Here is a 22,586-nt window from a genome sequence, read left to right as displayed (position 1 = left end):
GTGGGCCCCAGGGGAAATCACGTGGGCCCCACGGGGAAATCACGTGGGCCCTCAGTTGAAATCACGTGGACCCCACGGGGAAATCACGTGGGCCCCACGGGGAATTCACGTGGGCCCCACGGGGATATCACTTGGGCCCCTAGGGGAAATCACGTGGGCACCACGGGAAAATCACGTGGGCCCCATGGGGAAATCACGTGGGCCACACGGGGAAATCACGTGGGCCCCCAGGGGAAATCACGTGGGCCCCACCCGGAAATCACGTGGGCCCCACGGGGAAATCACGTGAGCCCCCAGGGGAAATCACGTGGGCCCCACGGGGAAATCACGTGGGCCCCACCCGGACATCACGTGGGCCCCACGGGGAAATTAAGTGGGCCCCACCCGGAAATCACGTGGGCCGCACGGGGAAATCACTTGGGCCCCCAGGGGAAATCACGTGGGCCCTCAGGGGAAATCACTTGGGCCCCACGGGGAAATCACGTGGGCCCCACCCGGAAATCACGTGGGCCCCACGGGGAAATCACGTGGGCCCCCAGGGGAAATCACGTGGGCCCCCCGGGGAAATCACGTGGGCCCCACGGGGAAATCACGTGGGCCCCCAGGGGAAATCACGTGGGCCCCATGGGGAAATCACGTGGGCCCCACGGGGAAATCACGTGGGCCCCACGGGGAAATCACGTCGGCCCCCAGGGGAAATCACGTGGGTCCCCAGGGGAAATCACGTGGGCCCCACGGGGAAATCACGTGGGCCCCACGGGGAAATCACGTGGGCCCCACGCGGAAATCACGTGGGCCCCACGGGGAAATCACGTGGGCCCCCAGGGGAAATCACGTGGGCCCCATGGGGAAATCACGTGGCCCCTCAGGGGAAATCACGTGGGCCCCCAGGGGAAATCACGTGGGCCCCACAGGGAAATCACGTGGGACCTCAGGGGAAATCACGTGGGCCCCACGGGGAAATCACGTGGGCCCCACGCGGAAATCACGTGGGCCCCACGGGGAAATCACGTGGGCCCCACCCGGAAATCACGTGGGCCCCACGGGGAAATCACGTGTGCCCCCAGGGGAAATCACGTGCGCCCCCAGGGGAAATCACGTGGGCCCCCAGCGGAAATCACGTGGGCCTGCAGGGGAAATCACGTGGGCCCCCCGGGGAAATCACGTGGGCCCCCAGGGGAAATCTCGTGGGCCCCACGGGGAAACAACGTGGGCCCCCAGGGGAAATCACGAGGGCCCCCTGGGGAAATCACGTGGGCCCCACGGGGAAATCACGTGGGCCCCACGGGGAAATCACGTGGGCCCCCAGGGGAAATCACGTGGGGCCCCAGAGGAAATCACGTCGGCCCCACCCGGAAATCACATGGGCCCCACCCGGAAATCAGGTGGGCCCCACGGGGAAATCACGTGGGCCCCACGGGGAAATCACGTGGGCCCCCAGGGGAAATCACGTGGGCCCCACGGGGAAATCACGTGGGCCCCCAGTGGAAATCACGTGGCCCCCACCCGGAAATCACGTGGGCCCCACGGGGAAATCACGTGGGACCCACCTGGAAATCACGTGGGCACCACGGGGAAATCACGTGGGACCCAGGGGAAATCACGTGGGCCCCACGGGGAAGTCACGTGGGCCCCGAGGGGAAATCACGTGGGCCCCCTGGGGAAATCACGTGGGCCCCACGGGGAAATCACGTGGGCCCCACGGGGAAATCACGTGGGCTCTCAGTTGAAATCACGTGGACCCCACGGGGAAATCACGTGGGCCCCACGGGGAATTCACGTGGGCCCCACGGGGATATCACGTGGGCCCCCAGGGGAAATCACGTGGGCACCACGGGAAAATCACGTGGGCCCCATGGGGAAATCACGTGGGCCACACGGGGAAATCACGTGGGCCCCACCCGGAAATCACGTGGGCCCCACGGGGAAATCACGTGGGCCCCACCCGGAAATCACGTGGGCCGCACGGGGAAATCACTTGGGCCCCCAGGGGAAATCACGTGGGCCCCCAGGGGAAATCACGTGGGGCCCACGGGGAAATCACGTGGGCCCCCAGGGGAAATCACGTGGGCCCCCAGGGGAAATCACGTGGGCCCCACGGAGAAATCACGTGGGCCCCACCCGGAAATCACGTGGGCCCCCAGGGGAAATCACGTGGGCCCCACGGGGAAATCACGTGGGCCCCACCCGGAAATCACGTGGGTCCCACGGGGAAATCACGTGGGCCCCACCCGGAAATCACGTGGGCCCCACGGGGAAATCACGTGGGCCCCCAGGGGAAATCACGTGGGCCCCCAGGGGAAACCACGTGGGCCCCACGGGGAAATCACGTGGGCCCCACGGGGAAATCACGTGGGCCCCACGCGGAAATCACGTGGGCCCCACGGGGAAATCACGTGGGCCCCCATGGGAAATCACGTGGGCCCCATGGGGAAATCACGTGTCCCCTCAGGGGAAATCACGTGGGCCCCACGGGGAAATCACGTGGGCCCCACGGGGAAATCACGTGGGCCCCCAGGGGAAATCACGTGGGCCCCACGGGGAAATCACTTGGGCCCCCAGGGGAAATCACGTGGGCCCCCAGGGGAAATCACGTGGGGCCCACGGGGAAATCACGTGGGCCCCCAGGGGAAATCACGTGGGCCCCCTGTGGAAATCACGTGGGCCCCACGGGGAAATCACGTGGGCCCCACCCGGAAATCACGTGGGCCCCACGGGGAAATCACGTGGGCCCCACCCGGAAATCACGTGGGCCGCACGGGGAAATCACTTGGGCCCCTAGGGGAAATCACGTGGGCCCTCAGGGGAAATCACTTGGGCCCCACGGGGAAATCACGTGGGCCCCACCCGGAAATCACGTGGGCCCCACGGGGAACTCACGTGGGCCCCCAGGGGAAATCACGTGGGCCCCACGGGGAAATCACGGGGGCCCCCAGGGGAAATCACGTGGGCCCCACGGGGAAATCACGTGGGCCCCACGGGGAAACCACGTGGGCCCCACGTGAAAATCACGTGGGCCCCACCCTGAAATCACGTGGGCCCCACGGGGAAATCACGTGGGCCCCCAGGGCAAATCACGTGGGCCCCACGGGGAAATCACGTGGGCCCCACCCGGAAATCACGTGGGTCCCACGGGGAAATCACGTGGGCCCCACCCGGAAATCACGTGGGCCCCACGGGGAAATCACGTGGGCCCCCAGGGGAAATCACGTGGGCCCCCAGGGGAAACCACGTGGGCCCCACGGGGAAATCACGTGGGCCCCACGGGGAAATCACGTGGGCCCCACGCGGAAATCACGTGGGCCCCACGGGGAAATCACGTGGGCCCCCAGGGGAAATCACGTGGGCCCCATGGGGAAATCACGTGGCCCCTCAGGGGAAATCCCGTGGGCCCCCAGGGGAAATCACGTGGGCCCCACGGGGAAATCACGTGGGACCTCAGGGGAAATCACGTGGGCCCCACGGGGAAATCACGTGGGCCCCACGGGGAAATCACGTGGGCCCCACGCGGAAATCACGTGGGCCCCACGGGGAAATCACGTCGGCCCCACCCGGAAAGCACGTGGGCCCCACGGGGAAATCACGTGGGCCCCCAGGGGAAATCACGTGCACCCCCAGGGGAAATCACGTGGGCCCCCAGGGGAAATCCCGTGGGCCTGCAGGGGAAATCACGTGGGCCCCACGGGGAAATCACGTGGGCCCCAAGGGGAAATCACCGGGGCCCCCAGGGGAAATCACGTGGGCCCCACGGGGAAATAACGTGGGCCCCCAGGGGAAATCACGTGGGCCCCCGGGGGAAATCACGTGGGCCCCATGGGGAAATCACGTGGGCCCCACGAGGAAATCACGTGGGCCCCCAGGGGAAATCACGTGGGGCCCCAGAGGAAATCACGTCGGCCCCACCCGGAAATCACATGGGCCCCACCCGGAAATCAGGTGGGCCCCATGGGGAAATCACGTGGGCCCCACGGGGAAATCACGTGGGCCCCCAGGGGAAATCACGTGGGACCCACGGGGAAATCACGTGGGCCCCCAGTGGAAATCACGTGGCCCCCACCCGGAAATCACGTGGGCCGCACGGGGAAATCACGTGGGACCCACCTGGAAATCACGTGGGCCCCACGGGGAAATCACGTGGGCCCCCAGGGGAAATCTCGTGGGCCCCACGGGGAAGTCACGTGGGCCCCGAGGGGAAATCACGTGGGCCCCCTGGGGAAATCACGTGGGCCCCACGGGGAAATCACGGGGGCCCCACGGGGAAATCACGTGGGCCCCACGGGGAAATCACGTGGGCCCCACCCGGAAATCACGAGGCCCCACCCGGAAATCACGTGGGCCCCACGGGGAAATCACGTGTGCCCCCAGGGGAAATCACGTGGGCCCCACGGGGAAATCACGTGTGCCCCCAGGGGAAATCACGTGGGCCCCACGGGGAAATGACGTGGGCCCTCAGGGGAAAAGACGTGGGCCCCACGGGGAAATCACGTGGGACCCCAGGGGAAATCACGTGGGCCCCCAGGGGAAATCACGTGGGCCCCACGGGGAAATCACGTGGGCCCCTCCCGGAAATCACGTGGGCCCCTCGGGGAAATCACCTGGGCCCCCAGGGGAAATCACGTGGGACCCACCCGGAAATCACGTGGGCCCCCAGGGGAAATCACGTGGGCCCCACAGGGAAATGACGTGGGCCCCCAGGGGAAATCACGTGGGCCCCACCCGGAAATCACGTGGGCCCCCAGGCGAAATCACGTGGGTCCCCAGGGGAAATCACGTGGGCCCCATGGGGAAATCACGTGGGCCCCCAGGGGAAATCACGGGGGCCCCCAGGGGAAATCACGTGGGCCCCACGGGGAAATAACGTGGGCCCAAAGGGAAAATCACGTGGGCCCCCTGGGGAAATCACGTGGGCCCCATGGGGAAATCACGTGCTCCCCACGGGGAAATCACGTGGGCCACACGGGGAAATCACGTGGGCCCCCAGGGGAAATCACGTGGGCCCCAAGGGGAAATCACGTGGGCCCCCAAGGGGAAATCACGTGGGCCCCCAAGGGAAACCACGTGGGCCCCACGGGGAAATCACGTGGGCCCCCAGGTGAAATCACGTGGGCCCCCAGGGGAAATCACGTGGGCCCCACGGGGAAATCACGTGGGCCCCCAGTGGAAATCACGTGGGCCCCACGGGGATATCACGTGGGCCCCACCCGGAAATCACGTGGGCGCCACGGGGAAATCACGTGGGCCCCCAGGGGAAATCACGTGGGCCCCATGGGGAAATCACGTGGCCCCTCAGGGGAAATCACGTGGGCCCCCAGGGGAAATCACGTGGGCCCCACGGGGAAATCACGTGGGCCCCTAGGGGAAATCACCGGGGCCCCCGGGGAAATCACGTGGGCCCCACGGGGAAATCACGTGGGCCACACGGGGAAATCACGTCGGCCCCCAGGGGAAATCACGTGGGCCCCACCCGGAAATCACGTGGGCCCCACGGGGAAATTACGTGGGCCCCCAGGGAAAATCACGTGGGCCCCCAGGGGAAATCACGTGGGACCAACGGGGAAATCACATGGGCCCCACGGGGGAATCACGTGGGCCCCACGGGGAAATCACGTGGGCCCCCAGGGGAAATCACGTGGGCACCACGGGAAAATCACGTGGGCCCCCTGGGGAAATCACGTGGGCCCCACGGGGAAATCACGTGGGCCCCCAGGGGAAATCACGTGGGCCCCACGGGGAAATCACGTGGGCCCCCAGGGGAAATCACGTGGGCCCCACGGGGAAATCACGAGGTCCCCACCCGGAAATCACGTGGGCCCCCAGGTGAAATCACGTGGGCCCCCAGGGGAAATCACGTGGGCCCCCAGGGGAAATCACGTGGGCCCCACGGGGAAATCACGTGGCCCCTCAGGGGAAATAACGTGGGCCCCCAGGGGAAATCACGTGGGCCCCACGGGAAAAACACGGGGGCCCCCTGGGGAAATCACGTGGGCCACACGGGGAAATCACGTGGGCCCCACGGGGAAATCACGTGGGCCCCACCCGGAAATCACGTGGGCCCCACGGGGAAATAACGTGGGCCCCACCCGGAAATCACGTGGGCCCCACAGGGAAATCACGTGGGCCCCACGGGGAAATCACGTAGGCCCCACGGGGAAATCACGTGGGCCCCACCCGGAAATCACGTGGGCCCCAAGGGGAAATCACGTGGGCCCCAGGGGGAAATCACGTGGGCCCCCGGGGGAAATCACGTGGGCCCCACCCGGAAATCAGGTGGGCCCCACGGGGAAATCACGTGGGCGCCACCCGGAAATCACGTGAGCCCCACCCGGAAATTACGTGGGCCCCACGGGGAAATCAGGTGGGTCCCACGGGGAAATCACGTGGGCCCCCAGGGTAAATCACGTGGGCCCCCTGGGGAAATCACGTGGGCCCGCAGGGGAAATCACGTGGGCCCCACGGGGAAATCACGAGAGCCCCCAGGGGAAATCACGTGGGACCCCAGGGGAAATCACGTGGGCCCCACGGGGAAATCACGTGGGCCCTCAGGGGAAATCACGTGGGCTCCACGGGGAAATCACGTGGGCCCCACGGGGAAATCACCTGGGCCCCACGGGGAAATCACGTGGGCCCCACCCGGAATTCACGTGGGCCCCACGGGGAAATCACGTGTGCCCCCAGGGGAAATCACTTGGGCCCCCTGGGGAAATCACGTGGGCCCCACGGGGAAATCACGTGGGCCCCCAGGGGAAATCACGTGGGCCCCCAGCGGAAATCACGTGGGCCCCAGGGGAAATCATGTGGGCCCCACGGGGAAATCACGTGGGCCCTCAGTTGAAATCACGTGGACCCCATGGGGAAATCACGTGGGCCCCACGGGGAATTCACGTGGGCCCCACGGGGAAATCACGTGGGCTCCCAGGGGACATCACGTGGGCACCACGGGAAAATCACGTGGGCCCCATGGGGAAATCACGTGGGCCCCCAGGGGAAATCACGTGGGCCCCACGGGGAAATCACTTGGGCCCCCAGGGGAAATCACGTGGGCCCCCAGGGGAAATCACGTGGGGCCCACGGGGAAATCACGTGGGCCCCCAGGGGAAATCACGTGGGCCCCCAGGGGAAATCACGTGGGCCCCACGGAGAAATCACGTGGGCCCCACCCGGAAATCACGTGGGCCCCACGGGGAAATCACGTGGGCCCCACCCGGAAATCACGTGGGCCCCACGGGGAAATCACGTGGGCCCCCAGGGGAAATCACGTGGGGCCCCAGAGGAAATCACGTCGGCCCCACCCGGAAATCACATGGGCCCCACCCGGAAATCAGGTGGGCCCCACGGGGCAATCACGTGGGCCCCACGGGGAAATCACGTGGGCCCCCAGGGGAAATCACGTGGGCCCCACGGGGAAATCACGTCGGCCCCACCCGGAAATCACGTGGGCCACACCCGGAAATCAGGTGGGCCCCACGGGGAAATCACGTGGGCCCCACGGGGAAATCACGTGGGCCCCCAGGGGAAATCACGTGGGACCCACGGGGAAATCACGTGGGCCCCCAGTGGAAATCACGTGGCCCCCACCCGGAAATCACGTGGGCCCCACGGGGAAATCACGTGGGACCCACCTGGAAATCACGTGGGCCCCACGGGGAAATCACGTGGGCCCCCAGGGGAAATCTCGTGGGCCCCACGGGGAAGTCACGTGGGCCCCGAGGGGAAATCACGTGGGCCCCCTGGGCAAATCACGTGGGCCCCACGGGGAAATCACGGGGGCCCCCAGGGGAAATCACGTGGGCCCCCAGCGGAAATCACGTGGGCCCCAGGGGAAATCACGTGGGCCCCACGGGGAAATCACGTGGGCCCTCAGTTGAAATCACGTGGACCCCACGGGGAAATCACGTGGGCCCCACGGGGAATTCACGTGGGCCCCACGGGGAAATCACGTGGGCCCCCAGGGGAAATCACGTGGGCACCACGGGGAAATCACGTGGGCCCCCAGGGGAAATCACGTGGGGCCCACGGGGAAATCACGTGGGCCCCCAGGGGAAATCACGTGGGCCCCCAGGGGAAATCACGTGGGCCCCACGGGGAAATCACGTGGGCCCCACCCGGAAATCACGTGGGCCCCACGGGGAAATCACGTGGGCCCCACCCGGAAATCACGTGGGCCGCACGGGGAAATCACTTGGGCCCCCAGGGGAAATCACGTGGGCCCCACCCTGAAATCACGTGGGCCCCACGGGGAAATCACGTGGGCCCCCAGGGCAAATCACGTGGGCCCCACGGGGAAATCACGTGGGCCCCACCCGGAAATCACGTGGGTCCCACGGGGAAATCACGTGGGCCCCACCCGGAAATCACGTGGGCCCCACGGGGAAATCACGTGGGCCCCCAGGGGAAATCACGTGGGCCCCCAGGGGAAACCACGTGGGCCCCACGGGGAAATCACGTGGGCCCCATGGGGAAATCACGTGGGCCCCACGCGGAAATCACGTGGGCCCCACGGGGAAATCACGTGGGCCCCCAGGGGAAATCACGTGGGCCCCATGGGGAAATCACGTGTCCCCTCAGGGGAAATCACGTGGGCCCCACGGGGAAATCACGTGGGCCCCACGGGGAAATCACGTGGGCCCCCAGGGGAAATCACGTGGGCCCCACGGGGAAATCACTTGGGCCCCCAGGGGAAATCACGTGGGCCCCCAGGGGAAATCACGTGGGGCCCACGGGGAAATCACGTGGGCCCCCAGGGGAAATCACGTGGGCCCCCAGGGGAAATCACGTGGGCCCCCTGGGGAAATCTCGTGGGCCCCACCCGGAAATCACGTGGGCCCCACGGGGAAATCACGTGGGCCCCACCCGGAAATCACGTGGGCCGCACGGGGAAATCACTTGGGCCCCCAGGGGAAATCACGTGGGCCCTCAGGGGAAATCACTTGGGCCCCACGGGGAAATCACGTGGGCCCCACCCGGAAATCACGTGGGCCCCACGGGGAAATCACGTGGGCCCCACCCGGAAATCACGTGGGCCCCACGGGGAAATCACGTGGGCCCCCAGGGGAAATGACGTGGGCCCCACGGGGAAATCACGTGGGCCCCACGGGGAAACCACGTGGGCCCCACGTGAAAATCACGTGGGCCCCACCCTGAAATCACGTGGGCCCCACGGGGAAATCACGTGGGCCCCCAGGGCAAATCACGTGGGCCCCACGGGGAAATCACGTGGGCCCCACCCGGAAATCACGTGGGTCCCACGGGGAAATCACGTGGGCCCCACCCGGAAATCACGTGGGCCCCACGGGGAAATCACGTGGGCCCCCAGGGGAAATCACGTGGGCCCCCAGGGGAAACCACGTGGGCCCCACGGGGAAATCACGTGGGCCCCACGGGGAAATCACGTGGGCCCCACGCGGAAATCACGTGGGCCCCACGGGGAAATCACGTGGGCCCCCAGGGGAAATCACGTGGGCCCCATGGGGAAATCACGTGTCCCCTCAGGGGAAATCACGTGGGCCCCCAGGGGAAATCACGTGGGCCCCACGGGGAAATCACGTGGGACCTCAGGGGAAATCACGTGGGCCCCACGGGGAAATCACGTGGGCCCCACGGGGAAATCACGTGGGCCCCACGCGGAAATCACGTGGGCCCCAAGGGGAAATCACGTGGGCCCCACCCGGAAATCACGTGGGCCCCACGGGGAAATCACGTGGGCCCCCAGGGGAAATCACGTGCACCCCCAGGGGAAATCACGTGGGCCCCCAGGGGAAATCACGTGGGCCTGCAGGGGAAATCACGTGGGCCCCACGGGGAAATCACGTGGGCCCCCAGGGGAAATCACCGGGGCCCCCAGGGGAAATCACGTGGGCCCCACGGGGAAATAACGTGGGCCCCCAGGGGAAATCACGTGGGCCCCCTGGGGAAATCACGTGGGCCCCATGGGGAAATCACGTGGGCCCCACGAGGAAATCACGTGGGCCCCCAGGGGAAATCACGTGGGGCCCCAGAGAAAATCACGTCGGCCCCACCCGGAAATCACATGGGCCCCACCCGGAAATCAGGTGGGCCCCATGGGGAACTCACGTGGGCCCCACGGGGAAATCACGTGGGCCCCCAGGGGAAATCACGTGGGACCCACGGGGAAATCACGTGGGCCCCACGGGGAAATCACCGGGGCCCCCGGGGAAATCACGTGGGCCCCACGGGGAAATCACGTGGGCCACACGGGGAAATCACGTCGGCCCCCAGGGGAAATCACGTGGGCCCCACCCGGAAATCACGTGGGCCCCACGGGGAAATCACGTGGGCCCCCAGGGAAAATCACGTGGGCCCCCAGGGGAAATCACGTGGGACCAACGGGGAAATCACGTGGGCCCCACGGGGGAATCACGTGGGCCCCACGGGGAAATCACGTGGGCCCCCAGGGGAAATCACGTGGGCACCACGGGAAAATCACGTGGGCCCCCTGGGGAAATCACGTGGGCCCCACGGGGAAATCACGTGGGCCCCCAGGGGAAATCACGTGGGCCCCACGGGGAAATCACGTGGGCCCCCAGGGGAAATCACGTGGGCCCCACGGGGAAATCACGAGGGCCCCACCCGGAAATCACGTGGGCCCCCAGGTGAAATCACGTGGGCCCCCAGGGGAAATCACGTGGGCCCCCAGGGGAAATCACGTGGGCCCCACGGGGAAATCACGTGGCCCCTCAGGGGAAATAACGTGGGCCCCCAGGGGAAATCACGTGGGCCCCACGGGAAAAACACGGGGGCCCCCTGGGGAAATCACGTGGGCCACACGGGGAAATCACGTGGGCCCCACGGGGAAATCACGTGGGCCCCACCCGGAAATCACGTGGGCCCCACGGGGAAATAACGTGGGCCCCACCCGGAAATCACGTGGGCCCCACAGGGAAATCACGTGGGCCCCACGGGGAAATCACGTGGGCCCCACGGGGAAATCACGTGGGCCCCACCCGGAAATCACGTGGGCCCCAAGGGGAAATCACGTGGGCCCCAGGGGGAAATCACGTGGGCCCCCGGGGGAAATCACGTGGGCCCCACCCGGAAATCAGGTGGGCCCCACGGGGAAATCACGTGGGCGCCACCCGGAAATCACGTGAGCCCCCACCCGGAAATTACGTGGGCCCCACGGGGAAATCAGGTGGGTCCCACGGGGAAATCACGTGGGCCCCCAGGGTAAATCACGAGGGCCCCCTGGGGAAATCACGTGGGCCCGCAGAGGAAATCACGTGGGCCCCACGGGGAAATCACGAGAGCCCCCAGGGGAAATCACGTGGGACCCCAGGGGAAATCACGTGGGCCCCACGGGGAAATCACGTGGGCCCTCAGGGGAAATCACGTGGGCTCCACGGGGAAATCACGTGGGCCCCACGGGGAAATCACGTGGGCCCCACGGGGAAATCACGTGGGCCCCACCCGGAAATCACGTGGGCCCCACGGGGAAATCACGTGTGCCCCCAGGGGAAATCACTTGGGCCCCCTGGGGAAATCACGTGGGCCCCACGGGGAAATCACGTGGGCCCCCAGGGGAAATCACGTGGGCCCCCAGCGGAAATCACGTGGGCCCCAGGGGAAATCATGTGGGCCCCAAGGGGAAATCACGTGGGCCCTCAGTTGAAATCACGTGGACCCCACGGGGAAATCACGTGGGCCCCACGGGGTTTCACGTGGGCCCCACGGGGAAATCACGTGGGCCCCCAGGGGACATCACGTGGGCACCACGGGAAAATCACGTGGGCCCCATGGGGAAATCACGTGGGCCCCCAGGGGAAATCACGTGGGCCCCACGGGGAAATCACTTGGGCCCCCAGGGGAAATCACGTGGGCCCCCAGGGGAAATCACGTGGGGCCCACGGGGAAATCACGTGGGCCCCCAGGGGAAATCACGTGGGCCCCCAGGGGAAATCACGTGGGCCCCACGGAGAAATCACGTGGGCCCCACCCGGAAATCACGTGGGCCCCACGGGGAAATCACGTGGGCCCCACCCGGAAATCACGTGGGCCGCACGGGGAAATCACTTGGGCCCCCAGGGGAAATCACGTGGGCCCCCAGGGGAAATCACGTGGGGCCCACGGGGAAATCACGTGGGCCCCCAGGGGAAATCACGTGGGCCCCCAGGGGAAATCACGTGGGCCCCACGGAGAAATCACGTGGGCCCCACCCGGAAATCACGTGGGCCCCCAGGGGAAATCACGTGGGCCCCACGGGGAAATCACGTGGGCCCCACGGGGAAACCACGTGGGCCCCACGTGAAAATCACGTGGGCCCCACCCTGAAATCACGTGGGCCCCACGGGGAAATCACGTGGGCCCCCAGGGCAAATCACGTGGGCCCCACGGGGAAATCACGTGGGCCCCACCCGGAAATCACGTGGGTCCCACGGGGAAATCACGTGGGCCCCACCCGGAAATCACGTGGGCCCCACGGGGAAATCACGTGGGCCCCCAGGGGAAATCACGTGGGCCCCCAGGGGAAACCACGTGGGCCCCACGGGGAAATCACGTGGGCCCCATGGGGAAATCACGTGGGCCCCACGCGGAAATCACGTGGGCCCCACGCGGAAATCACGTGGGCCCCACGGGGAAATCACGTGGGCCCCCAGGGGAAATCACGTGGGCCCCATGGGGAAATCACGTGTCCCCTCAGGGGAAATCACGTGGGCCCCACGGGGAAATCACGTGGGCCCCACGGGGAAATCACGTGGGCCCCCAGGGGAAATCACGTGGGCCCCACGGGGAAATCACTTGGGCCCCCAGGGGAAATCACGTGGGCCCCCAGGGGAAATCACGTGGGGCCCACGGGGAAATCACGTGGGCCCCCAGGGGAAATCACGTGGGCCCCCTGTGGAAATCACGTGGGCCCCACGGGGAAATCACGTGGGCCCCACAGGGAAATCACGTGGGCCCCACGGGGAAATCACGTGGGCCCCACCCGGAAATCACGTGGGCCGCACGGGGAAATCACTTGGGCCCCCAGGGGAAATCACGTGGGCCCTCAGGGGAAATCACTTGGGCCCCACGGGGAAATCACGTGGGCCCCACCCGGGAATCACGAGGGCCCCACGGGGAAATCACGTGGGCCCCACCCAGAAATCACGTGGGCCCCACGGGGAAATCACGTGGGCCCCCAGGGGAAATCACGTGGGCCCCACGGGGAAATCACGTGGGCCCCACGGGGAAACCACGTGGGTCCCACGTGAAAATCACGTGGGCCCCACCCTGAAATCACGTGGGCCCCACGGGGAAATCACGTGGGCCCCCAGGGCAAATCACGTGGGCCCCACGGGGAAATCACGTGGGCCCCACCCGGAAATCACGTGGGTCCCACGGGGAAATCACGTGGGCCCCACCCGGAAATCACGTGGGCCCCACGGGGAAATCACGTGGGCCCCCAGGGGAAATCACGTGGGCCCCCAGGGGAAACCACGTGGGCCCCACGGGGAAATTACGTGGGCCCCACGGGGAAATCACGTGGGCCCCACGCGGAAATCACGTGGGCCCCACGGGGAAATCACGTGGGCCCCCAGGGGAAATCACGTGGGCCCCAGGGGGAAATCACGTGTCCCCTCAGGGGAAATCACGTGGGCCCCCAGGGGAAATCACGTGGGCCCCACGGGGAAATCACGTGGGACCTCAGGGGAAATCACGTGGGCCCCACGGGGAAATCACGTGGGCCCCACGGGGAAATCACGTGGGCCCCACGCGGAAATCACGTGGGCCCCAAGGGGAAATCACGTGGGCCCCACCCGGAAATCACGTGGGCCCCACGGGGAAATCACGTGGGCCCCCAGGGGAAATCACGTGCCCCCCCAGGGGAAATCACGTGGGCCCCCAGGGGAAATCACGTGGGCCTGCAGGGGAAATCACGTGGGCCCCACGGGGAAATCACGTGGGCCCCCAGGGGAAATCACCGGGGCCCCCAGGGGAAATGACGTGGGCCCCACGGGGAAATAACGTGGGCCCCCAGGGGAAATCACGTGGGCCCCCTGGGGAACTCACGTGGGCCCCATGGGGAAATCACGTGGGCCCCACGAGGAAATCACGTGGGCCCCCAGGGGAAATCACGTGGGGCCCCAGAGGAAATCACGTCGGCCCCACCCGGAAATCACATGGGCCCCACCCGGAAATCAGGTGGGCCCCATGGGGAAATCACGTGGGCCCCACGGGGAAATCACGTGGGCCCCCAGGGGAAATCACGTGGGACCCACGGGGAAATCACGTGGGCCCCCAGTGGAAATCACGTGGCCCCCACCCGGAAATCACGTGGGCCCCACGGGGAAATCACGTGGGACCCACCTGGAAATCACGTGGGCCCCACGGGGAAATCACGTGGGCCCCCAGGGGAAATCTCGTGGGCCCCACGGGGAAGTCACGTGGGCCCCGAGGGGAAATCACGTGGGCCCCCTGGGGAAATCACGTGGGCCCCACGGGGAAATCACGGGGGCCCCACGGGGAACTCACGTGGGCCCCCCGGGGAAATCACGTGGGCCCCACCCGGCAATCACGAGGCCCCACCCGGAAATCACGTGGGCCCCACGGGGAAATCACGTGTGCCCCCAGGGGAAATCACGTGGGCCCCACGGGGAAATGACGTGGGCCCTCAGGGGAAAAGACGTGGGCCCCACGGGGAAATCACGTGGGCCCCCAGGGGAAATCACGTGGGCCCCCGGGGAAATCACGTGGGCCCCACGGGGAAATCACGTGGGCCCCACAGGGAAATGACGTGGGCCCCCAGGGGAAATCACGTGGGCCCCACCCGGAAATCACGTGGGCCCCCAGGGGAAATCACGTCGGCCCCACGGGGAAATCAGGTGGGCCCCCAGGGGAAATCACGTGGGCCCCACGGGGAAATCACTTGGGCCCCCAGGGGAAATCACGTGGGCCCCCAGGGGAAATCACGTGGGCCCCACGGGGAAATCACGTGGGCCCCCAGGGGAAATCACGTGGGCCCCACGGGGAAATCACGTGGGCCCCACGGGGAAATCACGTGGGCCCCCAGGGGAATTCAAGTGGGCCCCACACGGAAATCACGTGGGCCCCACCCGGAAATCACGTGGGCCCCACGGGGAAATCACGTGGGCCCCCAGGGGAAATCACGTGGGCCCCCAGGGGAAATCACGTGGACCCCACGGGGAAATCACGTGGGCCCCACCCGGAAATCACGTGGGCCCCACGGGGAAATCACGTGGGCCCCCAGGGGAAATCAGGTGGGCCCCCAGGGGAAATCACGTGGGCCCCACGGGGAAATCACGTGGGCCCCACGGGGAAATCACGTGGGCCCCACGCGGAAATCACGTGGGCCCCACGGGGAAATCACGTGGGCCCCACCCGGAAATCACGTGGGCCCCACGGGGAAATCACGTGGGCCCCCAGGGGAAATAACGTGCGCCCCCAGTGGAAATCACGTGGGCCCCACGCGGAAACCACGTGGGCCCCCAGGGGAAATCACATGGGTCCCCAGGGGAAATCACGTGGGCCCCATGGGGAAATCACGTGGGCCCCCAGGGGAAATCACGGGGGCCCCCAGGGGAAATCACGTGGGCCCCACGGGGAAATAACGTGGGCCCCCAGGGAAAATCACGTGGGCCCCCTGGGGAAATCACGTGGGCCCCATGGGGATATCACGTGCTCCCCACGGGGAAATCACGTGGGCCACACGGGGAAATCACGTGGGCCCCCAGGGGAAATCACGTGGGCCCCCAGGGGAAATCACGTGGGCCCCCAGGGGAAATCACGTGGGCCCCCAGGGGAAACCACGTGGGCCCCACGGGGAAATCACGTGGGCCCCCAGGTGAAATCACGTGGGCCCCCAGGGGAAATCACGTGGGCCCCACGGGGAAATCACGTGGGCCCCCAGGGGAAATCACGTGGGCCCCACGGGGAAATCACGTGGGCCCTCAGGGGAAATCACGTGGGCTCCACGGGGAAATCACGTGTGCCCCCCCGGAAATCACGTGGGCCCCACGGGGAAATCACGTGTGCCCCCAGGGGAAATCACTTGGGCCCCCTGGGGAAATCACGTGGGCCCCACGGGGAAATCACGTGAGCCCCCAGGGGAAATCACGTGGGCCCCCAGCGGAAATCACGTGGGCCCCAGGGGAAATCACGTGGGCCCCACGGGGAAATCACGTGGGCCCCCAGGGGAAATCACGTGGTCCCCCAGGGGAAATCACGTGGGCCCCACGGGGAAATCACGTGGGCCCCACCCGGAAATCACGTGGGCCCCACGGGGAAATCACGTGGGCCCCACCCGGAAATCACGTGGGCCGCACGGGGAAATCACTTGGGCCCCCAGGGGAAATCACGTGGGCCCTCAGGGGAAATCACTTGGGCCCCACGGGTAAATCACGTGGGCCCCACCCGGAAATCACGTGGGCCCCACGGGGAAATCACGTGGGCCCCACCCGGAAATCACGTGGGCCCCACGGGGAAATCACGTGGGCCCCCAGGGGAAATCACGTGGGCCCCACGGGGAAATCACGTGGGCCCCACGGGGAAACCACGTGGGCCCCACGTGAAAATCACGTGGGCCCCACCCTGAAATCACGTGGGCCCCACGGGGAAATCACGTGGGCCCCCAGGGCAAATCACGTGGGCCCCACGGGGAAATCACGTGGGCCCCACCCGGAAATCACGTGGGTCCCACGGGGAAATCACGTGGGCCCCACCCGGAAATCACGTGGGCCCCACGGGGAAATCACGTGGGCCCCCAGGGGAAATCACGTGGGCCCCCAGGGGAAACCACGTGGGCCCCACGGGGAAATCACGTGGGCCCCCAGGGGAAATCACGTGGGCCCCCAGGGGAAATCACGTGGGCCCCACGGGGAAATTACGTGGGCCCCCAGGGGAAATCACGTGGGCCCCACGGGGAAATCACGTCGGCCCCCAGGGGAAATCACGTGGGTCCCCAGGGGAAATCACGTGGGCCCCACGGGGAAATCACGTGGGCCCCACGGGGAAATCACGTGGGCCCCACGCGGAAATCACGTGGGCCCCAAGGGGAAATCACGTGGGCCACAAGGGGAAATCACGTGGGCCCCCAGGGGAAATCACGTGGGCCCCCAGGGGAAATCACGTGGGCCCCCAGGGGAAATCACGTGGGCCCCATGGGGAAATCACGAGGGCCCCACGGGGAAATCACGTTGGCCCCCCGGGGAAATCACGTGGGCCCCCAGGGGAAATCACGTGGGTCCCCAGGGGAAATCACGTTGGTCCCACGGGGAAATCACGTGGGCCCCACGGGGAAATCACCTGGGCCCCACGCGGAAATCACGTGGGCCCCACGGGGAAATCACGTGGGCCCCCAGGGGAAATCACGTGGGCCCCATGGGGAAATCACGTGGCCCCTCAGGGGAAATCACGTGGGCCCCCAGGGGAAATCACGTGGGCCCCACGGGGAAATCACGTGGGACCTCAGGGGAAATCACGTGGGCCCCACGGGGAAATCACGTGGGCCCCACGGGGAAATCACGTGGGCCCCACGCGGAAATCACGTGGGCCCCACGGGGAAATAACGTGGGCCCCTAGGGGAAATCACGTGGGCCCCCTGGGGAAATCACGTGGGCCCCATGGGGAAATCACGTGGGCCCCACGGGGAAATCACGTGGGCCCCCAGGGGAAATCACGTGGGGCCCCAGAGGAAATCACGTCGGCCCCACCCGGAAATCACATGGGCCCCACCCGGAAATCAGGTGGGCCCCATGGGGAAATCACGTGGGCCCCACGGGGAAATCACGTGGGCCCCCAGGGGAAATCACGTGGGACCCACGGGGAAATCACGTGGGCCCCCAGTGGAAATCACGTGGCCCCCACCCGGAAATCACGTGGGCCCCACGGGGAAATCACGTGGGACCCACCTGGAAATCACGTGGGCCCCACGGGGAAATCACGTGGGCCCCCAGGGGAAATCACGTGGGCCCCACGGGGAAGTCACGTGGGCCCCGAGGGGAAATCACGTGGGCCCCCTGGGGAAATCACGTGGGCCCCACGGGGAAATCACGTGGGCCCCACGGGGAAATCACGTGGGCCCCACGGGGAAATGACGTGGGCCCTCAGGGGAAAAGACGTGGGCCCCACGGGGAAATCACGTGGGCCCCCAGGGGAAATCACGTGGGCCTCCAGGGGAAATCACGTGGGCCCCACGGGGAAATCACGTGGGCCCCACCCGGAAATCACGTGGGCCCCTCGGGGAAATCACCTGGGCCCCCAGGGGAAATCACGTGGGCCCCCAGGGTAAATCACGTGGGCCCCCAGGGGAAATCACGTGGGCCCCACATTGAAATGACGTGGGCCCCCAGGGGAAGTCACGTGGGCCCCACCCGGAAATCACGTGGGCCCCCAGGGGAAATCACGTGGGCCCCACGGGGAAATCAGGTGGGCCCCCAGGGGAAATCACGTGGGCCCCACGGGGAAATCACTTGGGCCCCCAGGGGAAATCACGTGGGCCCCCAGGGGAAATCACGTGGGCCCCACGGGGAAATCACGTGGGCCCCCAGGGGAAATCACGTGGGCCCCACGGGGAAATCACGTGGGCACCACGACGAAATTACGTGGGCCCCACGGGGAAATCACGTGGGCCCCCAGGGGAATTCAAGTGGGCCCCACCCGGAAATCACGTGGGCCCCACGCGGAAATCACGTGGGCCCCACGGGGAAATCACGTGGGCCCCACCCGGAAATCACGTGGGCCCCACGGGGAAATCACGTGGGCCCCCAGGGGAAATCACGTGCGCCCCCAGGGGAAATCACGTGGGCCCCACGGGGAAACCACGTGGGCCCCCAGGGGAAATCACGTGGGTCCCCAGGGGAAATCACGTGGGCCCCATGGGGAAATCACGTGGGCCCCCAGGGGAAATCACGGGGGCCCCCAGGGGAAATCACGTGGGCCCCACGGGGAAATAACGTGGGCCCCCAGGGAAAATCACGTGGGCCCCCTGGGGAAATCACGTGGGCCCCATGGGGATATCACGTGCTCCCCACGGGGAAATCACGTGGGCCACACGGGGAAATCACGTGGGCCCCCAGGGGAAATCACGTGGGCCCCCAGGGGAAATCACGTGGGCCCCCAGGGGAAATCACGTGGGCCCCCAGGGGAAACCACGTGGGCCCCACGGGGAAATCACGTGGGCCCCCAGGTGAAATCACGTGGGCCCCCAGGGGAAATCACGTGGGCCCCACGGGGAAATCACGTGGGCCCCCAGGGGAAATCACGTGGGCCCCACGGGGAAATCACGTGGGCCCCACCCGGAAATCAGGTGGGCCCCACGGGGAAATCACGTGGGCGCCACCCGGAAATCACGTGAGCCCCACCCGGAAATTACGTGGGCCCCACGGGGAAATCAGGTGGGCCTCACGGGGAAATCACGTGGGCCCCCAGGGGAAATCACGTGGGCCCCCTGGGGAAATCACGTGGGCCCGCAGGGGAAATCACGTGGGCCCCACGGGGAAATCACGAGAGCCCCCAGGGGAAATCACGTGGGACCCCAGGGGAAATCACGTGGGCCCCACGGGGAAATCACCTGGGCCCTCAGGGGAAATCACGTGGGCTCCACGGGGAAATCACGTGGGCCCCACGGGGAAATCACGTGGGCCCCACGGGGAAATCACGTGGGCCCCACCCGGAAATCACGTGGGCCCCACGGGGAAATCACGTGTGCCCCCAGGGGAAATCACGTGGGCCCCCTGGGGAAATCACGTGGGCCCCACGGGGAAATCACGTGGGCCCCAAGGGGAAATCACGTGGGCCCCCAGCGGAAATCACGTGGGCCCCAGGGGAAATCACGTGGGCCCCACGGGAAAATCACGTGGGCCCTCAGTTGAAATCACGTGGACCCCACGGGGAAATCACGTGGGCCCCACGGGGAATTCACGTGGGCCCCACGGGGATATCACTTGGGCCCCTAGGGGAAATCACGTGGGCACCACGGGAAAATCACGTGGGCCCCATGGGGAAATCACGTGGGCCACACGGGGAAATCACGTGGGCCCCCAGGGGAAATCACGTGGGCCCCACCCGGAAATCACGTGGGCCCCACGGGGAAATCACGTGAGCCCCCAGGGGAAATCACGTGGGCCCCACGGGGAAATCACGTGGGCCCCACCCGGAAATCACGTGGGCCCCACGGGGAAATTAAGTGGGCCCCACCCGGAAATCACGTGGGCCGCACGGGGAAATCACTTGGGCCCCCAGGGGAAATCACGTGGGCCCTCAGGGGAAATCACTTGGGCCCCACGGGGAAATCACGTGGGCCCCACCGGGAAATCACGTGGGCCCCACGGGGAAATCACGTGGGCCCCCAGGGGAAATCACGTGGGCCCCCCGGGGAAATCACGTGGGCCCCACGGGGAAATCACGTGGGCCCCCAGGGGAAATCACGTGGGCCCCACGGGGAAATCACGTGGGCCCCACGGGGAAATCACGTGGGCCCCACGGGGAAATCACGTCGGCCCCCAGGGGAAATCACGTGGGTCCCCAGGGGAAATCACGTGGGCCCCACGGGGAAATCACGTGGGCCCCACGGGGAAATCACGTGGGCCCCACGCGGAAATCACGTGGGCCCCACGGGGAAATCACGTGGGCCCCCAGGGGAAATCACGTGGGCCCCAGGGGGAAATCACGTGGCCCCTCAGGGGAAATCACGTGGGCCCCCAGGGGAAATCACGTGGGCCCCACGGGGAAATCACGTGGGACCTCAGGGGAAATCACGTGGGCCCCACGGGGAAATCACGTGGGCCCCACGCGGAAATCACGTGGGCCCCACGGGGAAATCACGTGGGCCCCACCCGGAAATCACGTGGGCCCCACGGGGAAATCACGTGTGCCCCCAGGGGAAATCACGTGCGCCCCCAGGGGAAATCACGTGGGCCCCCAGCGGAAATCACGTGGGCCTGCAGGGGAAATCACGTGGGCCTGCAGGGGAAATCACGTGGGCCCCACGGGGAAATCTCGTGGGCCCCACGGGGAAACAACGTGGGCCCCCAGGGGAAATCACGTGGGCCCCCTGGGGAAATCACGTGGGCCCCACGGGGAAATCACGTGGGCCCCACGGGGAAATCACGTGGGCCCCCAGGGGAAATCACGTGGGGCCCCAGAGGAAATCACGTCGGCCCCACCCGGAAATCACATGGGCCCCACCCGGAAATCAGGTGGGCCCCACGGGGAAATCACGTGGGCCCAACGGGGAAATCACGTGGGCCCCCAGGGGAAATCACGTGGGCCCCACGGGGAAATCACGTGGGCCCCCAGTGGAAATCACGTGGCCCCCACCCGGAAATCACGTGGGCCCCACGGGGAAATCACGTGGGACCCACCTGGAAATCACGTGGGCACCACGGGGAAATCACGTGGGACCCAGGGGAAATCACGTGGGCCCCACGGGGAAGTCACGTGGGCCCCGAGGGGAAATCACGTGGGCCCCCTGGGGAAATCACGTGGGCCCCACGGGGAAATCACGTGGGCCCCACGGGGAAATCACGTGGGCCCCACGGGGAAATCACGTGGGCTCTCAGTTGAAATCACGTGGACCCCACGGGGAAATCACGTGGGCCCCACGGGGAATTCACGTGGGCCCCACGGGGATATCACGTGGGCCCCCAGGGGAAATCACGTGGGCACCACGGGAAAATCACGTGGGCCCCATGGGGAAATCACGTGGGCCACACGGGGAAATCACGTGGGCCCCCAGGGGAAATCACGTGGGCCCCACCCGGAAATCACGTGGGACCCACGGGGAAATCACGTGGGCCCCACGGGGAAATCACGTGGGCCCCACGGGGAAATCACGTGAGCCCCCAGGGGAAATCACGTGGGCCCCACGGGGAAATCACGTGGGCCCCACCCGGAAATCACGTGGGCCCCACGGGGAAAGCAAGTGGGCCCCACCCGGAAATCAAGTGGGCCGCACGGGGAAATCACTTGGGCCCCCAGGGGAAATCACGTGGGCCCTCAGGGGAAATCACTTGGGCCCCACGGGGAAATCACGTGGGCCCCACGGGGAAATCACGTGGGCCCCACGGGGAAATCACGTGGGCCCCCAGGGGAAATCACGTGGGCCCCACGGGGAAATCACGTGGGCCCCACGGGGAAATCACGTGGGCCCCCAGGGGAAATCACGTGGGCCCCATGGGGAAATCACGTGGGCCCCACGGAGAAATCACGTCGGCCCCCAGGGGAAATCACGTGGGTCCCCAGGGGAAATCACGTGGGCCCCACGGGGAAATCACGTGGGCCCCACGGGGAAATCACGTGGGCCCCACGCGGAAATCACGTGGGCCCCACGGGGAAATCACGTGGGCCCCCAGGGGAAATCACGTGGGCCCCATGGGGAAATCACGTGGCCCCTCAGGGGAAATCACGTGGGCCCCCAGGGGAAATCACGTGGGCCCGACAGGGAAATCACGTGGGACCTCAGGGGAAATCACGTGGGCCCCACGGGGAAATCACGTGGGCCCCACGCGGAAATCACGTGGGCCCCACGGGGAAATCACGTGGGCCCCACCCGGAAATCACGTGGGCCCCACGGGGAAATCACGTGGGCCCCCAGGGGAAATCACGTGCGCCCCCAGGGGAAATCACGTGGG

This window comes from Ovis canadensis, chromosome 25, assembly GCF_042477335.2.
Source record: "Ovis canadensis isolate MfBH-ARS-UI-01 breed Bighorn chromosome 25, ARS-UI_OviCan_v2, whole genome shotgun sequence".
NCBI classification, from domain to species: domain Eukaryota; kingdom Metazoa; phylum Chordata; class Mammalia; order Artiodactyla; family Bovidae; genus Ovis; species Ovis canadensis.
This window is presented reverse-complemented; position numbering follows the sequence as displayed.